Raw genomic sequence first — 19186 nt, 5'->3', positions numbered from 1 at the left:
GGCATCGCGAGGGGCAGCGGCACGCGCCGACCCTGGCCCCGCCGTCGCCTAGGGCACGGGACTCCACCCAGCCGGGCACAATGAGGGGGGTCCGCGCACGTCGTTGTCACGAAGGAGAAGGTGAGAGAGAGAGAGAGAGAGAGAGAGAGAGAGAGAGAGAGAAGAGGCAAGCTCGGGGGGGGGGGGGGGATTCTTCAGCGATCGCCATCCAGACCACACTTAGGCGGGACGTGACCTCCGAGCGCCAATTGGCTCGCCGTAGACAAAAGACCTAGATGAGAGATGAATTCCTGCACTATTAGTTCACGGCATCGAAATCAAAGGGCGCCTCATCACGACGTATGACGTCGCGTGCGGTACACAAACTTCGCTGAGTATATCACCGAAGGAAAAATTGGGCAATCAATGGACCATTCATTGCGCAAGAAGTATCGATGAAATAAATGACACAATAAGTTACGCTACTCATGAACGATTGATAAAATGTTTTATTGATAGTAACGGACATTGATTGATCAATTGATCGATCGATCGATCGATCGATTGATTGATTGATTGATTGATTGATTGATTGATTGATTGATTGATTGATTGATTGATTTCCCTAAGTGAGCGAGCGGACGCAAGCTATTAGCATGGCCGTTCTGAGCAGATTTTGGCTAGAAAATGGACGATCAAAAAGGTCCGTCTATAATAGTGATGGAGCTCTGGTACATCAGTCTAGCCAACCGATGATATTCAAAGTTCCCCCAACTTTCTTTTTTTTTTTCGCTCACATTTCAGCATCATTTGCTCCCGCCCGGCACAAAGCAAAGACCGCGACAGCGCTAATTCTTCATCTATATACTGAGACCTGCGGAGTTTAGGACTCGTAAGTGAATCAGGCACTGTGGCGTGAGAAATCAGAGATAAAACATATGTAACAAAAGAAAGGAAAAAAAGCCGGTTAACGATTTACAATAAAAAGCACGCTGTGAAGCAACGGCGAAAGAGGAGATGCTAAGCTCGTAACTACCCCAACGCAGCTACATTAAAAAGAGACCAAATATGAACGACATAAAATAAAAATAAATGCTTGCGTGAACAGAGGGACAAAAAAGGAAAGACCTCAGCGCATATACTATTTCCGTAGCGAGAATGGCCACGTGATGCGGAGATAATTTAGCAGCTCCTGAAGTGAACGTAATCCTTGCGTAGGTGTGGACCGACATCAGCAGCTGCTAAAGAAACGTGCAGGTGTCAGCGACGAAGAAATGAGAAATAGAAAGAGCCGGCTTGCGCTTAATTATCGCCTCAATCAGCGACCATTAGAAGGAAGGACTAAGGACCTTACTCGGGTACGGCAGTGCAGCTATTCATGTGCTTCAGTGATGCTTGCATAATGCGGTCTGCGTGCTACCTTTTACGGCAACCACCGAAATAAATATAGCAACAACATCTCCTTATGAAAATCTATCTATCTATCTATCTATCTATCTATCTATCTATCTATCTATCTATCTATCTATCTATCTATCTATCTATCTATCTATCTATCTATCTATCTATCTATCTATCTATCTATCTATCTATCTATCTATCTATCTATCTATCTATCTATCTATCTATCTATCTATCTATCTATCTATCTATCTATCTATCTATCTATCTATCTATCTATCTATCTATCTATCTTTTTTTCTGTTGTAACAGGCCAGTTCAATCACGCTACGCTAGTGTTCGAGGATGTCTATCGGTTTATAGCACCACAGAAAAAAGATATAGAGATGAATCCATCTTAGGAATTCGCCCAATCAGAAACATCAAAAGTGTGAAAATATACCCAGACTTTCTGTTTGCCAACAAAAAAAAAAACGGGGGAGGGGAGGATAGAGTGAGTGCTGTTTGATTCCTGAACCCTAACTATAGGTGACCGCAGAAGCTGAGACCGGTGAGCGCTGTAGGAATCATGAACTCATGGCCTGTTGTGTCGTGAAATACCGCTAAACCAGGTGCCTCTTCGCGGCTCAGAAATCGGAACCAGAACTGCCAGGTTGCTCCAGGCCCCCGCGCGATGAGAGCCGACCGCGAATGGTAGGGCGGCTACGAAGGGTGCGTTTAGGAGTGACGCGTGCATGCGTTAGTAAAGGTGAAAAAAAAATAAAGCAATCTGCGTAGTTTCACGGCAGGATGAAGAACAAAACCGTCAGTAAACGCCAAAAAAAGAAAAGCAATCTGCGTCGTTTCACGGCAAGATGAAGAACAGAACCGTTAGCAAACGCCAAAAAAAAAGGAAGCAATCTGCGTCGCTTCACGGCAGGATGAAGAACAGAACCTTCTATATCCTTCGCGCCTGCTTCCGCATGTGGCTCTGTGCCTAAACACAACCGGTCCAACGCGAGCGATAACTGCAGGCGTAAGTTTGCCAGCAGCTCGCCTATACCAGGCTGCACGCAGCTTACCTACGCCAGCGAGACGAGGCAAGAGGCGGCCTCGAGTTGCCCGTGAATACTCGAACGGGTTAGCAGGGGGAGGGGGGGGGGGGGGTCAGCGCTGGTCGTCGAGTCGATGAATGATTGAGTAATTAGCGCCCGCCACTTAGCGCGCGACAGCCACCTAAAGGCTTTCTCCTACCTCACCCCCCTTACGCTTTGCATCCGCTGACCGCGAATCACCGCGTCGGCGTCGCCAGAGCAGGGCGGCCGCATCGAGGCCAACGGGAAGATAACGGTGCAGCGTTGTAAACGCTATACGGCTCGCTTCGGCCAATCACAGAAGTGGAATCCACGCCAGAACTGGTCCACTTTCGTTTCCCTTTACCTTACCATTTCTACGTTTCAATTAAGAACAACAAATCATTTCCCCCTCATGGTTTCCTTGTATTCATTATCCGTAGGCTTCATACGGCTGCGATATTTCGCCCTGGCCCGCTATCTTGTACACGTTCGAAAAGCCGACGTTCGATTTCGCCTCGTGCGATTGTCTAGGCTGCGCCGATGTCGCGGTCTAGGCCAATCTGGTCCAATCGCGTGAGGCGAAATCGAACGTCGGCTTTTCGAACGTGTACAAGATAGCGGCCCAAGTTATGTGTGCAGTGGGTATCAGGGCTCATTAACAAGTAACCGCAGAGGGTATTTCGAATAGAAAAAAAAGGGGGGGCTTTTCGGTTCCGTTTCTACTCTTTCCGCGTACGAAAGTTTTCGCAAATGGCCCACCTGCGCCCACTGGCCGATTACCGTACACTGCAGTAAGACGCCTTGTCCGTACTCACAAAATTGGGAAAAGTTCTTACGTTAGAACTCTTCGTGATACGAGATGCCAACCAGTCGCAATGTCGAACACATCGTTAGCAAGGGAGCCGCGGCTAATGGCAAGCCGCACTTCATACGAAAAAAAAAATATGGATTCGGCCCCGCGGGCCGAATTTATAAAGCTCTTCGTTAGTCGCTGCCGAAGCGTTCTCGCATTGCAAGCAGACGTTGAGAATTATGCATCTGATTAGCCGAAGCTGCAGCTCTGGCAAGCGCTATGTGCACGCTGCACGCTTCTTACCAGGCCAAGTGTTAAGCCCAGCTCGGTCTCTCGCTCTCCCCCACGGTTGGCGACTGTATTTTCTCGAGACGAAGGTGACACGCACGGCAGAGAAGCGATTGGCGCCCCTTCGAGAGATATATCTATATATGTATATACTTTCCTCATTTTATTCCGCAGGCAACGTATTTACGTCAGTGCATATTGATGAACTGGATATATTTATGTAACCGCGGGAGGTCGGCAGTATTACAGCTACCGAAGCGCCGCCTGCGGCTGTGTGGGCAAAGGTTGGAAAGTAGGCCACCTGTTCGGACTCCGTCGAGGCCTGCCGGGTCTCCTATCGTTCGCTTCTTGCTGCGACGAACGATAAACTACGCCGCCATCACAGTTGCTTTGACGTTGCTCCCGGGGGCCACCTAAAGGCAACACTGCGGTGACGGAGGGGCAATTTCTCTTCGCGTCATCGTAAAAACCGAGGTTCGTTATAAGCGAAAACTCGTTCTTAAAGAAAGAAAATATCCAAAGACGGCCTCATCTTTTCATGTTGCACGAAGGACACACAAGGGCGATTCAAGTCAAGGAGATACTTCGGACAACGCAAGGACAAATTTTGTTTAGCCTTATCGGATCATATTTTTTACTGTGTTCGCGCATATGTGAGCGCAGCGCGTTCATGGGAGAACGACGCCGAAATACGCCCCGGATATCTCATTCATTAGTCAGTCTGCTAGGAGAACGGCATCGCGGAATAAACTAAACAGACCTACCAGCTGTGCTTATTCTTTATCGTGCGCTATATTAATGCACCGAAGCACGCAGTTAACGACTTGCGTGCAGAAAACTCGATACCGTCGGGACATCCGCCGTGTCCGATGTAGCAAACAAAAGAAAACGAAATACACGCGGGTGATGAACTCTGCAGTCCTCGCGCAGACGTTTTAATTCGTGGCGTAACCATGGTTTCTGCAAGCCCAACTAAACGATGGCTCAGTGTACACCGAGAACTGGTAGGGCTAAATAACTGCTGTGGGCCGAACATTTCCATGTTTTGCTGCGATATCACTGTAACCCTTGCGTGAAATTGCATGAATCAAATTACTAGGTTTAACGGTCCGAAGCAAATTCAAGGTTATGAGAAACGGCATAAATAAGGAGAGAGGGGGAGGGGACTGCAGACCCGACCCCTTATGTCATCTGAAGAGACGTCTTGAGAAAACAAGACGTCTTAAGAGAGGCGAGAGACAACATAAACTGGGGAGTATAAGAAAGACGCATGCTTCGTCTGCAGGGTGCGACGATGGAAAAACTGTTTTATGCTAAATGTTGTTACTGTTATTGTTGTTGTCGTTGAGGGCAGTTAGTCCAAAAACAAAAGTGAAGAACATAATCTCGAGACGACGACGCGAACCAAGATGGAAAAAAAAAGAAGAGGTCGGGACAGTCGTACCGAAACGATGACGACGTCTGAAGTCATTAGCGTCCCCAAACGCTGTGCCCACGGCGAGTGCTGCGACGACCAGTCGTGCACCGAGGGCGCAGATACAGCTCACGCAGCCTTGCAAGTCGTCAACTGCGGGAAAAGCAGCCGTCGTATAAACGAGCGTTGCACGTGTGCGTACGCTACATTTACGGCACTTACTATTATTCCGACACTATTTCTGAACCGTCTTTCCCCGCCACGAGAAATGACGTTCGCTTTTCCTTATTATTATTATTATTATTACTGTTGTTGTTGTTGTTGTTGTTGTTGTTGTTGTTGTTGTTGTTGTTGTTGTTGTTGTTGTTGTTGTTGTTGTTGTTGTTGTTGTGTGCGTCTGATCAAACTGACTTGCCTTTATACCATGCCAGGTTACATCACCGCTTCGTTGAACCAGGGTTCCTGGTCACATGCACCGTGCAAACTTACGTAAGGGGCGTATACTATACAACGCAACATGTGCACGTTGAATGCCTTTGTATTCAACTAATAAGAACTTACACATAATTTAAGGCACAATATGAAAAATAAGTTGCGACTCACGACGTACTGCGTAAAGCATTTGCGGAAGACAACAGTCTTTTAGGTTTTTATTTACTTATTTATTTATTTATTTATTTATTTATTTGTTTGTTTGTTTGTTTGTTACAGCGAAAGCTGTATATGACTAACCTTCCGTAGTTTTTTCGGCGTCCGCTAACAGAAAAAATCATCATGTGGGCCCATCCTGGTGATAGTGCAGAAAGGGTCCAAGCTCCATGGCACATACCCCTGCGGGCTCGGGAACCTTTAACGCGCCCTTGAACCGTTCTTGTCGCACGTGGGACCCGAAGAGGTTCTCCTCCGTGTTGAACCGGATCGCCTTCATGGCCATGTACAGAACGTGCATCGGTTCCACCCCCCTGCGATCGGTCCGCCGAATCTCGCTCGTGGCCTACGAGAACGGCGCCTCACGAACGCGAAAAGAGACCACACGTTTCACCATGCAAACGAAAACAGGGACAGAGCTCTGCAAGACGAGTCCAGGCGCTTGCAAAATCACCACGTGCCTACGATAACCAAAACTTGCCAAGCAATACTGCAGGAACCGCATACGATTGCAGCTGCGGCACTGAACCTTCGTTCACTGAATCTGCATGCGGAAGATCTCAGTCGAAACGTATTTCTTCCTCATCTCCCTGTCTTTACTGACAGGGATTTTTTTCGGGAGCAATACCATTTTTCCGTCCTTTCGTTCATCGCTGAAATATTTACCTGAAAATCTGGGACAATAAATTTCGAGGCGTGACAACGTCGCATATCTCCCCCAACCCTAAAAAGAAGAAAGTGTACTGTTTGAGGCACCAGTTACGCATGCGATTATCGGAGGCGATTCGCGAAGTCACTTGGTGTGCAGCAAGACGACCACGGTGATCTGGTACTGGTCGTGGCCATCTTGAGAACGGTGTGAATACGAGGACTTGCATCATCAGCGCGCACCATTAGCAGCTGTACCAATAGGCGATCCTCTCGACTTTATCTGCGTTCGCCAACTCTTGATAACAAAGGTAAGAGGTTTTGAAGGTTGGAGGCGCACGGCTTCACTCCCCTGCTGAGGGATAAGGGATGATGGAGGATCATTTATCCAAGTGCCGTGTGTGTGTGTGTGTGTGTGTGTGTGTGTGTGTGTGTGTGTGTGTGTGTGTGTGTGTGTGTGTGTGTGTGTGTGTGTGTGTGTGTGTGTGTGTGTGTGTGTGTGTGTGTGTGTGTGTGTGTGTGTGTGTGTGTGTGTGTGTGTGTGTGTGTGTGTGTGTGTGTGTGTCAGAATAAAATGTAATAAGAACATAGCATGGTTAATTCATTCTACCGACGCAAACGGAAATGGCTAGGTTCCAATTTTCATATTTCATAAGCGCATTTAAATTATTCAATGAATTATATAACCTATCGAAAGATCGACTGATCCCTAAGAGCTCGGGCCGTCGCGCTTCACGCAGGGCTTATTACACTATGGCAAATGAGGATCGGTTGGCCCGATCTCTGATTTAAGCATATCAGCAATGCCATTGACTTCAGGGCTTTACTCCCGAACTTCAACGCAGCAAGAAAATGATTGAGAACGAGGTCCCGGGTTCGATTGTCGACAGCGGGAGCCGCATTTCGATCAAGTCGAAACGCAAGGACGCTCGCGTATCTATATACTTAGGGGTGTGTTAAAGAGCCCTAGGTGGTAAACATCATTCGGGCGCTCTAACCTATGGCGTTTCCCATAGCTCCATTTCTGCTTTGGGCGTGTGAAAGTCAATGAATGAATGAATGAATGAATGAATGAATGAATGAATGAATGAATGAATGAATGAATGAATGAATGAATGAATGAAACGTAGTCAGGACAGCCAGTACAACACAAACCCACAAAGACGCATGCCTACCAATCGCGGCCACGTTCACCGCAGGGGTGGGGCACATACAGCCAGGACAGGGCTCTGGCGCCTGCGCGAGTCTTCTCGCGCGAGGAAGATGGCAGCGGCACCTCACGCCACAAACAAGTGCCCCTCTCCCCGGCACCTCGGACGCGCGGCCGGCGCACGCGACCACGCCGAACCGACGCGAGCTCCCGTCTTCGAGAGCGTGCTGCGAGTAATGGGGCCAGCCGAGCGGCGCCAGCGCTGCGCTGCGAGGGACGACCTTCATTAACGGAGCGCGGGCGGAAACGCGGAAGCGATATCGGCTGCTCACCGCGCCGTAACCTCGCCGCCGGCGCCGCAAAACGACGCCGCGGGTTTGTTTTCCTCCACGCCCGGTTGAAGCGGCAAGAATGCGCTCGAGCGAAAGCAAGGAAGAGCGGCAACAACAAAAGCAGTAGGTAGTACTACAAGCAGCAGCAGCAGCAGCAGCAGCAGCAGCAGCAGTAGTAGTAGTAGTAGTAGTAGTAGTAGTAGTAGTAGTAGTAGTAGTAGTAGTAGTAGTAGTAGTAGTGGTGGTGGTGGTGGTGGTAGCAGCAGCAGCAGCAGCAGCAGCAGCAGCAGTAGTAGTAGTAGTAGTAGTAGTAGTAGTAGTAGTAGTAGTAATGGAGGTATAGTGACGGTGGTGGTTGTGGTAATGGTGGCGATGATGTTGTCATTGTCGCGTGGTCCGCAGAAACAGTGGCGCATACCCATCGTGGGCGATCGGCCAAGGTTGAGGCGGCATGTGCTGAGAGATTTTGCATGGCGTTTTAAAATTTGATTTAACATATGAGAGAGAGCAAGCGAAATTCCTCGAGGAATGGCAGAGGTACGTGTCAGCCTAAAGTAGAGCTACCCTTTGGAAGAACGGGCGAAAATGTGAAAATGAGAACATCCACACTGCCATCAGTGGGGGTAGCAAAATTCAAATTAAACGTAGATAAAGAAACGCAGAAGGTAACAGGGACAATTTTTAAAAAATGAGAACACGACCAGCGGACAGAATACAAAACTTCGTCCCTTTTTATTCGCGCGCCTCACGTTGGTGTTATTTGTATGACTATCACGGCCAATGCGACGATCGAAAGCAAAAAAAAAAAAGAAAGAAGAGGCCACCGATGGAATCCGGCCGCCGAACGACACGCAGACGACGGTTGTCGTCGTATCGCGCGCGTGTTCTTTTGCAGCGGCCGCGTTGACTCGCACGACAAAAAAAAAAAAAAAAAGGAAGGGGGGGGGGGGGGTTGAGACGCACTAACGAGCCGCCCCATCATCATCGCCGTCCTCGCCGTACACAGCCAGTGAAGGAAGAGTGGGGGAAGATGGCGTTCGGTGATTAATTGCAATTATCGGATAATTAGGGACGTCCGAAGAGCGTCTCGCAGACGCATCTGCCCCAATCAATGCGGGCGGCGCGCTCGCAATACGAAGGCCCAAAATACGCCCGCGTCGCGGCCCAGCCGCCGCCGGAGATAGGGTCGGTGCATAGAATCGACTCTGCGCCCGATGTCGCACCGTGCATGCCGCTCATCTGGACGCGCGCTGCAGTGCGCCAGCGTTGCGGGAAAAGGAAATGCACCCAAAAGAGCGAGGCAGAACAGAGGCGTAATAAAATACGGAGTTCGCGTGCGCCTCAGACAGCCTATACGGAAGATTCTCTTTTCTCCGCGACATCTGCGAATTGAGCGTATGCACAGCGTACGGACTATGGCGTTGCACTTTTGACCGCAAGCGCCCTTAATATTCCAGCCAACAACACGCGTCCTATCGTGAGAGAGAGAGAGAATAAACTTTATTGTACGAAGGAACTCCGTGGGGTTAATCTCGGGTGGAGCCTTCTTGTAGAGCCCCACTGGCCGTAGCGGATCGCCGGGCCTGGTCCAGGGTCGCCAGTTGGCTTCCCAGTGCCAGCTCGGAAAGCCGTGCCTCCCAAGACCACGTCGTGAGTGTTTGTGATGAGCTCACCAGCCCAGATACTGCCTGGGCTGGGCGCTCCATACACTGGTAAGTAATGTGTGTCAGTGTGGCTGTGTGGTCGTTACACCAGGGACATATCCCTGTTGTGTATACCTCTGGAAAGATTGCGTGCAGTCTCGATATGTGTGGGTATGTGTTTGTTTGAAGGCGGCGCCAGTCCCTGGCTTGTTGGCTGCTTAAGTTGGGATGGGGAGGAGCGCACTTCCGTCTGGTCAGGCGCTGGTACTCCAAAATCTGCCTACCAGTGATGGTTTCCTCGTGGTACTAAGATTCAGCGCGGAGAGGGTTCGCGCCGTATAACGCGCGCTCTGTCTCGCAAAGGTCACCGTTTCGAGAAGACTTTGGCGATGCACAGCGCTCGTTAAGATGGCACAAGACGTTGGGAAACTCCAGGAAGGCAAGGACCAATCCGGAATATTCCGTCATGGTCACACCGTATTGCCCAGCTGCTTCCACCTTCGAAACGTGGAACTATGTAACTTATTAAACTAACTTGCTTACTGATTAAGTGAACAGGTCGTCAACACTTGCGCCTGCCGCTGTACAGCGGCTTAAGCGCATCGTTTCGCACCGATGACGGCTCGCTGGCAGGAAGGCAGCAACGACGACGACATCGAAGAAGGCGCGTCTTTACTGTGCGAGAACAGACTCAACTCGGAGAGGGCAACAGCAGCAAGCGCGGGCGGCCGTGTCGTGAGTGCATTCAAAGGTCTGGAACACACAGACCCTGAATGCGCAGACATCATTGTACAGCGTCACTTTAGGATTTCTCCACCGCTGGAATACGCGTACCGTGCCCGGAAATCGTGGTAACCTCGTGCGCAGCAGAATGGCGTATAGAGGCGCCCAGCCATTGCGGCGGGCGACATATAAGCCAAACAGAGGAATACGCATCCCACTATCTCCGGGTGCTTACATATAAATCTAAAGACTGCCACTAATCGAACGATAGACCGCAATGACACCGACGGCGTCAGCTGTTTTCGCGTAAGAAGCTTGGCTACTGGCACTTGAAGCCGGAAGGCAGACTCACTAGGAAAGGGTTCTGCACAGTGCGAGATGTTCAACGAAAAATGCGCGCACGCACGCACGCACGCACGCACGCACGCACGCACGCACGCACGCACGCACGCACGCACGCACACACACACACACACACACACACACACACACACACACACACACACACACACACACACACACACACACACACACACACACACACACTTTCTCCTAAGAAGTACGGCCCGGACACACCCGCGTGCCCAGTATGCATCCTTCTCACGGGCCGGCATTCTCCAGGACCTGCATACCCGAAACACGCCACCGGTCTTGCCCGCCCTCCTGGCCATCACGAGTGCGGTATACAAGAGACGGGCCATTCTCGTCACACACACGCGCGGAAGAAGCCGCCTCACGGCGCGCTGACGACGGAGGCATATCCCGCGCCCAATCGCCCAATAATGACGGCGGCGCGGACATTTACCGGACGTCCGCCACTGGGGGCGGGGCGGGGAAGGACGCTTCCTGAGCCTCGGCCGCGGAAGTAAACGCGCGACGCGCCGGGGAGCGACACCGGCGCAGACTCAAGGAACGATGCCTTCTCGGAACTGCACACGAACGGTCGTCCACGGCTATATGGCACGGTGCTTAGGATACCTCCATCGCAGCTCATCTCAGCGGAAGGAACGAAAGAGAGAGAGAGAGAGATAGGCACACAAGCTTCGCCGCAGGTATCTTCCTTCTCCCTAACTCATTTTGCTGCTGGCCTGCGCGCGAGAACCCAGCCCCGCGCGTGCGCAATAAGCAGCAAGACACGGAGGAGAATATAGCACGACCGGGAGATGGCGTAACGGACGAGTCGACATTATCGGCGTCGGTGTTTACCCGTCTAATATAACGCGCAGATCCCTTCCCATAGCCTGGGGGGGCGTCCCATCGGCCGCAGAGCGCCGGGCGCGCTGAATTAGCCCGCGACGACAAAGAGCGGACGTCATTTGCACCCGCGTTTTCTCCCGCGCCGCCGTAGCGGTGCGCTGTAGCGAGCCATCGTCGGCGACGACCATGTGGGCTGATGCAATCCTCAGTTTTTGCGCGCTATTTTCGCGGCCCTAACTGCGCGGACGTTCGCTGCATGTTCGAATGGGCTATTTCTGTCCGTTCTCGCGGCGTTATTCATTACTCCTGTTACAGAGCCCAGGCATAACATCATGTGCAGCGTTCGAATCCGTTGAAACATGTTGCGGAACGCTTACCTGTATACATATATATACTCAGTGAGTAATATGAACAATGCCTTACAGTTCGTTTTATACGCAACGAAGGCGCAATCAAGCGCTGCTTTTATAACAAAGGGTATAGGTAAAGACAGCCCGCAAAACGCAAGAACAAGAGAGCATTGTTATGACGACAGATTTACGACGAAGAGGAAGCGCAGCCCGATAGGCAAACTAAGCAAAACCTTTGTCTAATTCAGAGTGCGCTACACGCACTGTAGGTATAGTCAAGGTGTATAAAGGCAGGCACTTCCTTAAGCGGACGACGTAAGCGCGGGATGCGTCACAAACACAACTGTAAAACGTTCAAGTGACGCACATGCATTCCGTTGGGCGCCCAACGCCGAATTCGAAGTCCCTTTGACGCAGAAACAGAAAGCGATCGGACCCACCACAGCACGAGAGAAGAGCGTGACATTCCGGCAGATGGCGTTCCCGCTCCCACTATCCTTTATCGAACAAGATCCATCTAAGACCTGTAGGGAACGCCCACCTTCCAGAAGCGGTGGTATTCAAAGCGGATGGACTCGCGAGCACTCGAGATAAGCGAGAGAAGTTTAGAGTCTCAACTGGTGGGGAGAAACGCAGGGAAATGAGATATGGAATCAGATAGAGTGTATAAGCGCGACTGAACGAGGACGTAGAAAGAAAGAAAGACACACAGAGACTGCGCTTCTAAGTCTCTGTGCATCTGTGTCTTTCTACGTCCTCGTTCAGTCGCTCTTATACACTCTGTCATGGATTCTAACAAACTCGGCCACCAACGCGTTTTAACCAAATGGAATCAGAGCCGTTAGAGGCATAGGCAACTGTATAATACAGAAATAGATGCTTTAATGAAGAGACAGAGATAGGCAAAGTGCTTGACTAGTAAGCATGTATATAATACCTGATTAGCTGAAGCAGTCTATGCGACTATTCGTCGCTCCGTTTCGAAGGGGATCAATGCCACTAGAAACCAAAATCATGGGGCCGCAATACAGAACACAACGTCGCCAAGCGGTGAACAGCACCACATAATTATGCTGTGAAGCACTGCGCGTACAACCAGCTTAACCGCGCCGCGCTAGCTGTGTTAGGAGTGATATGAGAGGGATAGAGAAACAAGGAAAGGCAGAAAGGTTAACTGGTCGGTACAATACTGATAGCATCAAAGAACACCGCACACAGCTGCACAGCTGTTTGCGGCGTTCTACCAGTGTAATCAATGGAGAGTACAGCGTCGCTCAAAATGTTTAGGCATAGTTCAACACAGTACAACACATAGCTGAGCAAATCGAGTTTGTTGTTGTTGTTGTTGTTGTTGTTGTTGTTGTTGTTGTTGTTGTTGTTGTTGTTGTTGTTGTTGTTGTTGTTGTTGTTTAGTGGCTATGGTGTTGGGCTGCTAAGCACGAGGTCGCGGGATTGAATCCCGGCCACAGCGGCCGCATTTCGATGGGGGCGAAATGCGAAAACACCCGTGTACTTAGATTTAGGTGCACGTTAAAGGACCCCAGGTGGTCCAAGTTATTCTGGAGTCCCCCACCCACTACGCCGTGCCTCATAATCAGATCGTGGTTTTGGCACGTAAAACCTTATAATTTTTTTTAATCGAGGTTCATTTGCCTCTCATAGCACCGCATAACGCAGCACTGGACTTCAGATTCGAACCGCTCAGGCACACAACCATGTTTCAGGTCGATTCTCATTATCGAGCGCTACGTTACAAACCCATTGCCGGGTGAACATTTCCCGCAATCACTTCCGAGATAACTTTTCTAAAGGATTTCGAAAGCAATGCTGATTGCACTGTACAATGAGCCTCACGAAAACACAGGAGTGTCTAACCATCCGCTCAGAAAATGTCAACCAAAGTTCATCCGTTTCGACACCAACAACACCGAGGCTCCCTGCAAACACTGAGCAAAGCAAGCGCCACGAGCACTGCCTATAAATACGACCGCGCGCAGCAACGACTCGGACACGCCGACTTCCTTCATCCGATATGCGCCATTACTATTCATGCGCCATTCTCCTGAGGCCGCCGGTCATCATTCTACGGGGTCGTGAGCCGCGCCGCGTCGAACCGCTGTACTTCCCGCCTTTCGTGGTTTTCACTCTCCTTGCGTGTGCGTGCGCGTGTCGGCCGCACACACAAGGGCGCGTCGGGGAGCAATGAAGCGACGCGGCGGCGTATACTTTTACGCACGTCGTTAGCGCCGTAACAGAGCTCGGACAAAGCGATTCCCCCCGCTGCTTGTCAATGCGCGCCTATACGCCGTAGTACTATGGCGCCGATCCTTCTTTTGCTCCGGATGTACCGCGGGCGTGAAGTCACGCCACGTCGGCTGACAAAAAAGGAGGAGCGACCTCGGGTTCCCATTGTTCTTCGTATGCAGATCAGCGCCCTTCAAGGCCACGTCGATTGCGTGCACTCCAGAAGGAGACGCTGCGCTCGGGGCACGGAGCCGAAAAGCCCTAAGCAATCAGAGGCAGCACTAGAAAGCTTTGGCTTGTCCGCATAACATGTTTTCCTTTGAGAGAGAGAGAAAGAGAGAGAGAGGTCATAAGTCAAAGGCAGGGAGGTGAACCAGGCTGAGCCCGGTAGCCTACCCAGCGCTGGGGAAGGGGATCTTGCTTTACACATTACCTGTTTAGTCTAGGAGTAAGCGAATATGCGAAATTTCGAATACGAATCTAATACGCCCTATTGCTACTCGATTGGTATTCGATTCGAGAATTTGACTGTTCAGAATTGTGGAATATTCGGTTCTGTACGATTATGATGGTTAAGAAAACTTAATGGAGTCTATGTTAATGCATTAGCATTCTTTGGGTACTTCACGCAGTATCCGGGTGCTATCTATCTATCTGTGTTTGTATGTATGTATGTTTGTATGTATCTATGTTTGTATCTAGCCGTCTTCATGCCCACCTTGGTCACTGAGTAGTACCTGGTCGAATGGGTAGTGTATCGGGCTGCTGTTCTGAGGTAACGTGGTTCGAAAGCAACCATCGGACCAAGTTGGGTCACTGAGTAAGTGGCGGTGTGTACATGTGTGCCGCTCTTCAACGAACCTTTTTCACGCCGACAAGGGTCGTTGTAGATGCGGGACTGGGTAGGCACCGTTGTTCGAAGAAACTCTTTGACGCCGACTTGGAGTACTGGGCATATTCCCCCCGGTCTGTGCTGGTCTCCAATGAACCTCTTCAATGACAACTTGGTTCACCGGGTATGCGTCAGTGTGTGTGCCGCTGTTCAATGAACGTCGCTGACGCCAAATTCGGCACCTAGGTATGTGCCATTGGTGATGTGCCGCTTTACAGTGACGAAAAAGATCTCTCAAATTTCTCCGATGCTGAGCGCAATCGAACGCACGTCACAAGCGTTCCTCGAGGACAGCAACCCAACGCATTATCAGGCTGGCCATGTGCCGCTTTTCAATGAACGCCTTTCACGCCAACGCATTAGCGAGCTGCGCCATTAATTCGCTGGGTATGTTCCGCTCTGCAATGAGCCTCTCGCCAACTTTGGTCACTGGGCACGTGACACTCAGTGCGCGGCAAGCTAGGAAACAATTATCAGCGTTCGCGGGCACCGGTGCGCCACGCTTTTAGTCTCGGAGGTCACGCGCGGATTTCTCGGCAGTGTCACTAGATGGCGCAGCGTGCCCAGAAAGAAGCGCTAGAGAGGAGCCCGGCTGCCGCATGACGCGCTTCTCAGCGTTCGCGGGCACGGGCGCGCCAAGCATTTCGGAGGCCACGCACAGGCTTCGAGGCAGAGGCGCTAAACGACGCCGTGTGTTCTTAGGAACGCGCGAAAGAGGAGTCCCGCTGCAATACACGCCTCATATAAAACTCGTTTCGGTGGTGGCAGGAGATCGTGTCGTTAAATTGATTCAGTGCTAACGCATTACCGTCGGCAGTCATCGTGAGATGGATTCTGCCGCGATTTCTTTTACATCCATTTAAAACAATATGCGGCGCTGTAGTATCACACTTCTCTCCCTCAATGAAGGCAGCAGTCTACGTGCATTTGATGACGTAATGTTACGTTCTTTTATTAGTCACTGTTGTGGAGAGTCAGATCAGATGTTTCCTACTTACAAGTTCAAGCTGCTCACTTGACAAGTCTTTCAGTTCCGAACGGCATTACACGCATGTATAAAATATTGTTATAAAGTATCTCTCTCTTTCCTTTTAATTATTTATTGATTAGACTGTACACAATTATTATATCTCGATAGAAATAAATAAATGCTCTATTCGATATTCGGAGGTCGTTTCTGTCGAACATTCGTATTCAATTCGTTCACTATGCGACCCCTACTGCTTGCGGAAACGTGGACGGCAGTAGAAACGCTTGTAGTGACATCTGGAGACGCTTCGCCCAACGACAACGCGTTACACACGCCCTTTGCGTAAGTAGTTGTGCTTGTCGATGAAACAAATTCAACAAAACAGCCAACTGTTAAGATTTATTATTTTCATTTACAATACCTCAAATGTCCCTATTAAGGGTTTTTACGACGCTTCCGACGCTTTAAACAAGACGTTGAGTAGAATATGGTCCTTCATTGATATAATAACTTTGAGTCACCAGATGGCGCTACAAGCTTTGCTGCTGCCTACTGCAGCTACATTTCCGGTAACCCGGTAATCCATAAAATATAATACGTTTATATACACACGCAAGAACTCCCTTGGCGAAACGTAACAATTAGTCAGGAAGACAGACACACACAATCGATGTGAGCTGCTTTCTGCTGTCTATCTGCTGGGTTTAACTACGCGTTGTGACCACGAAGCATGTAACGTACGAACCTTTCCTCCGAGACCGAGAGTACTTCCTCCCTCTACCGCTCTGCCCGAGTTCTACCCTGCAGTTCTTCTACCCTCGCTGCACCGCTCTCAAAGCGGGGGTCACGTGGCTTCGCAGCATATCCGAGGGCGCTGCGGCGACGCCCAGGGAGCTCTCGCTGGAAAAGTCAGCACAGTCTCGACTGCCTCTGAGGTGTTGAGACTTTTGCAGTGTGGACACGCAAGGCCACGTCACTCAACGCAACAGAGAGATAGAAAGATAACAAAAAAGAAGAAAATAAAGGAACCGCGTTCGGGTGGTGGCAGTTGCGTTTTGGAAGTCGTAAACTTCAGTCCACCTTTCTGTCGGCGTGGCTGCGCGAGGCTTTGGCGGAAGTGCGTTTCCGATGTTTGAACAGGCGCGAACGAGTCAGGCGAGCGTTCACGCTTTCCCGCGGTCGGGCCGGATGCGGGAGTTCCTGGTTGCGCTTTAGGTTAGGCACGCATACCCTCGCCCGGAGGGTTCCGTGCCTTGAACCGCCGCGCGTTTGTTCAACTCGTGTTTTGTTGCTGTTCGTACGATTGTGGCAACCATTGCAGGAGCGCGACATTATCGAACTCCATCCCGCACTCTGCATGCCTGCCTTCGGCAACTGTACGCCAACAGGCTGTGCAAATGAACGAGGGAGAAAGAAATAGAGAAATAAAATAAGGAAAGAATGAAGAAAAAGCTGTGCGACCAATCGCGGCCCTTCAGCCTGATGAGCGTACTACATAATAGTCGTTATACTCACGATATAGGCGCAGTCGAGGGCCCTTAATCAACGTAAATTTTGCTTGAACGCACCGAACAACCGCTGACAGTTCGCCGCAAACGAGCAAGGCATGCAGTGAACGGGCTGTAAATCACCGGTAACGCGGTAAAAAAAAATCATTGAATATAATAGCACCGTCCCTGCAGTTTCCAGAGACATCGAGAGAGAAAAAAAAAAGGGGGGGGGGGTAGAAAACTGACATTTAGGCAGTCGAGGATGACAGCTAGCACGCAACGGTCTTGTTTCGAACAGAAAACCTTTTGTTTCTGCGTAATTGAACAACGTTCTTCTCGCTGCCACATTAGTACTGTCTCGAGTCACGTATTTCAAACAAACGTGATCGCCGTGCCCCTATATTAACCGTCCGAGATGACGACATTTTCGTGAACTCTAGGTCTAAAATTACGCAATACGTACACGTTGACCTATGTAACACTCTGGGTGTGTTCCAATATTCGTCGTGGACGGCTAAGTGGACAGCTAAGCGGAACGCAGCCATATTACGTCTCGTTCTAGTACTGACGAAACCGGCAAGAGCAGCTTCAAACAGACATCATCAAAACCAAAAAAACTATGCAAGCTGCTTTGCCATCGAAACAAGATGGCGGCTGAGCGGAAGACTTGGTAATCCGACGGAAATGTTGTCTGCTCACAGTAAAGCGTAGTTACACTTTCTAACGCGCTTAATGTAAGCTACGTTGTGGTTTTCATAAGTTACCACACGCAGCGCTAAAATAGCGCAACAGTATCTGCTTTTCTTAGCTGTTTACTGTCAACGCGAGGTGGCGTCACGTCGAAATAGCGACAATAAACATGTCCTCAGTTGAGTTTGGTAAGAGGAGATTGGAGGTGTGGGGGCAGAAAAGAAGGGAGACCACAAACAACGCAGGCGTTCCCGATAGCGGTTCCCAATAGTTTTTCAGAAAGTTTGACGCTGGGAATTATTTGTGTGTTTAAAACAAATAGATAGGTAGGTCATCAGGTAAAAAATGAGGACAAGAGCTAGGTGGCGCAACCGACCGCCCCGTTTCATAGGGGATGCTCATAGCATCCATCCTCCAGATGGTTCCAGATGTGTTCCATAACTTGAGCTCGAAGCTTTGATAGCTCTCAGCAGAGACCGGCTCCAATGCTGGCCAGAACTGCAACACGCCCTTAATCTCGTCGTTACAGCCATATAGTGTAGTTTACGCACAAAAGAGCTATTGCGTGTAAACAGCCAATATAGAGCGTCCAGATTTGCATACTTCCCGCTGCTGCTTTATTATTGTTCAAGCCACTTTCATTTGTCGTCGATTTAACCCCTAACACAACAATAACTAAGCCAAACTCATTCGCAGAGAAGGTTCTCTCTTTATGTGCGCAACCCGGAACGTCAGCCCTGCAAAGCAAAGCAGCGAATGACAGCGACCGGCCCCGCATTGGTATGCGATTGCTCGCACAGCGTCGGTACCAGGGCGTCGCTTAGCGAATTGCTTTGCCGCTATAGCTGCCCCCCTCCCCCCCCCTCCTCCTCCTCCTCCCAGTGGCGTGGTTAGAGTGAAACGCCGACCCTGTCGCTGCTCAACTTTAGGACAGCGCCTCGGGCTCGCGACGTTCCGCGGCGTGAACAGTCTCACTGCGCTCGACGTGGGTGGCAAAATGACGGAGGACGAGTGGGAGTGAATGGAACAATACGAGATTGAGCGGACGCGTCTGTTCTTGCATTTGTTTGCTTTGTTTATCTTTGCGTGACGTGAATAATTCGGATGTTCCTTCTTTCTTTCTGAGACTCCCGTTGGCCGACATTGCGGAAAGCTTTTTTCGTTCGTGAATGCCGTTTGGCATCGGCCGGCTAGCTCCTCTAATGACATGTCCAACATCACGATTTGCTAACATCAGCGCTTACGAACAGTTTCAGCGTAAAGAACTCTTTGCGTGCCA

General features: G+C 50.2%; 1 protein-coding gene across 10 annotated transcripts in view; it reads right to left on the bottom strand.

The window, feature by feature from the left end:
• The window catches only part of PMCA (plasma membrane calcium-transporting ATPase 3), a 359676-nt gene that overhangs the window by 259963 nt on the left and 80527 nt on the right, over positions 1-19186 (bottom strand). The window contains exon 2 of one of the 10 annotated variants that reach the window (XM_065441193.1): positions 4961-5083. The exons of the other annotated variants lie outside the window; for them this stretch is intronic. The gene's annotated coding sequence lies outside the window, so the exon portion shown is untranslated. The remainder of the gene's footprint in view (positions 1-4960; positions 5084-19186) is intronic. 10 annotated transcript variants of the gene reach the window in all.

Source organism: Dermacentor albipictus, chromosome 5, assembly GCF_038994185.2.
Source record: "Dermacentor albipictus isolate Rhodes 1998 colony chromosome 5, USDA_Dalb.pri_finalv2, whole genome shotgun sequence".
In the NCBI taxonomy this organism is placed as follows: Eukaryota; Metazoa; Arthropoda; class Arachnida; order Ixodida; family Ixodidae; genus Dermacentor; species Dermacentor albipictus.
Note: the sequence above shows the minus strand (reverse complement) of the source record. Positions and strands in the feature narration are given on the sequence as shown.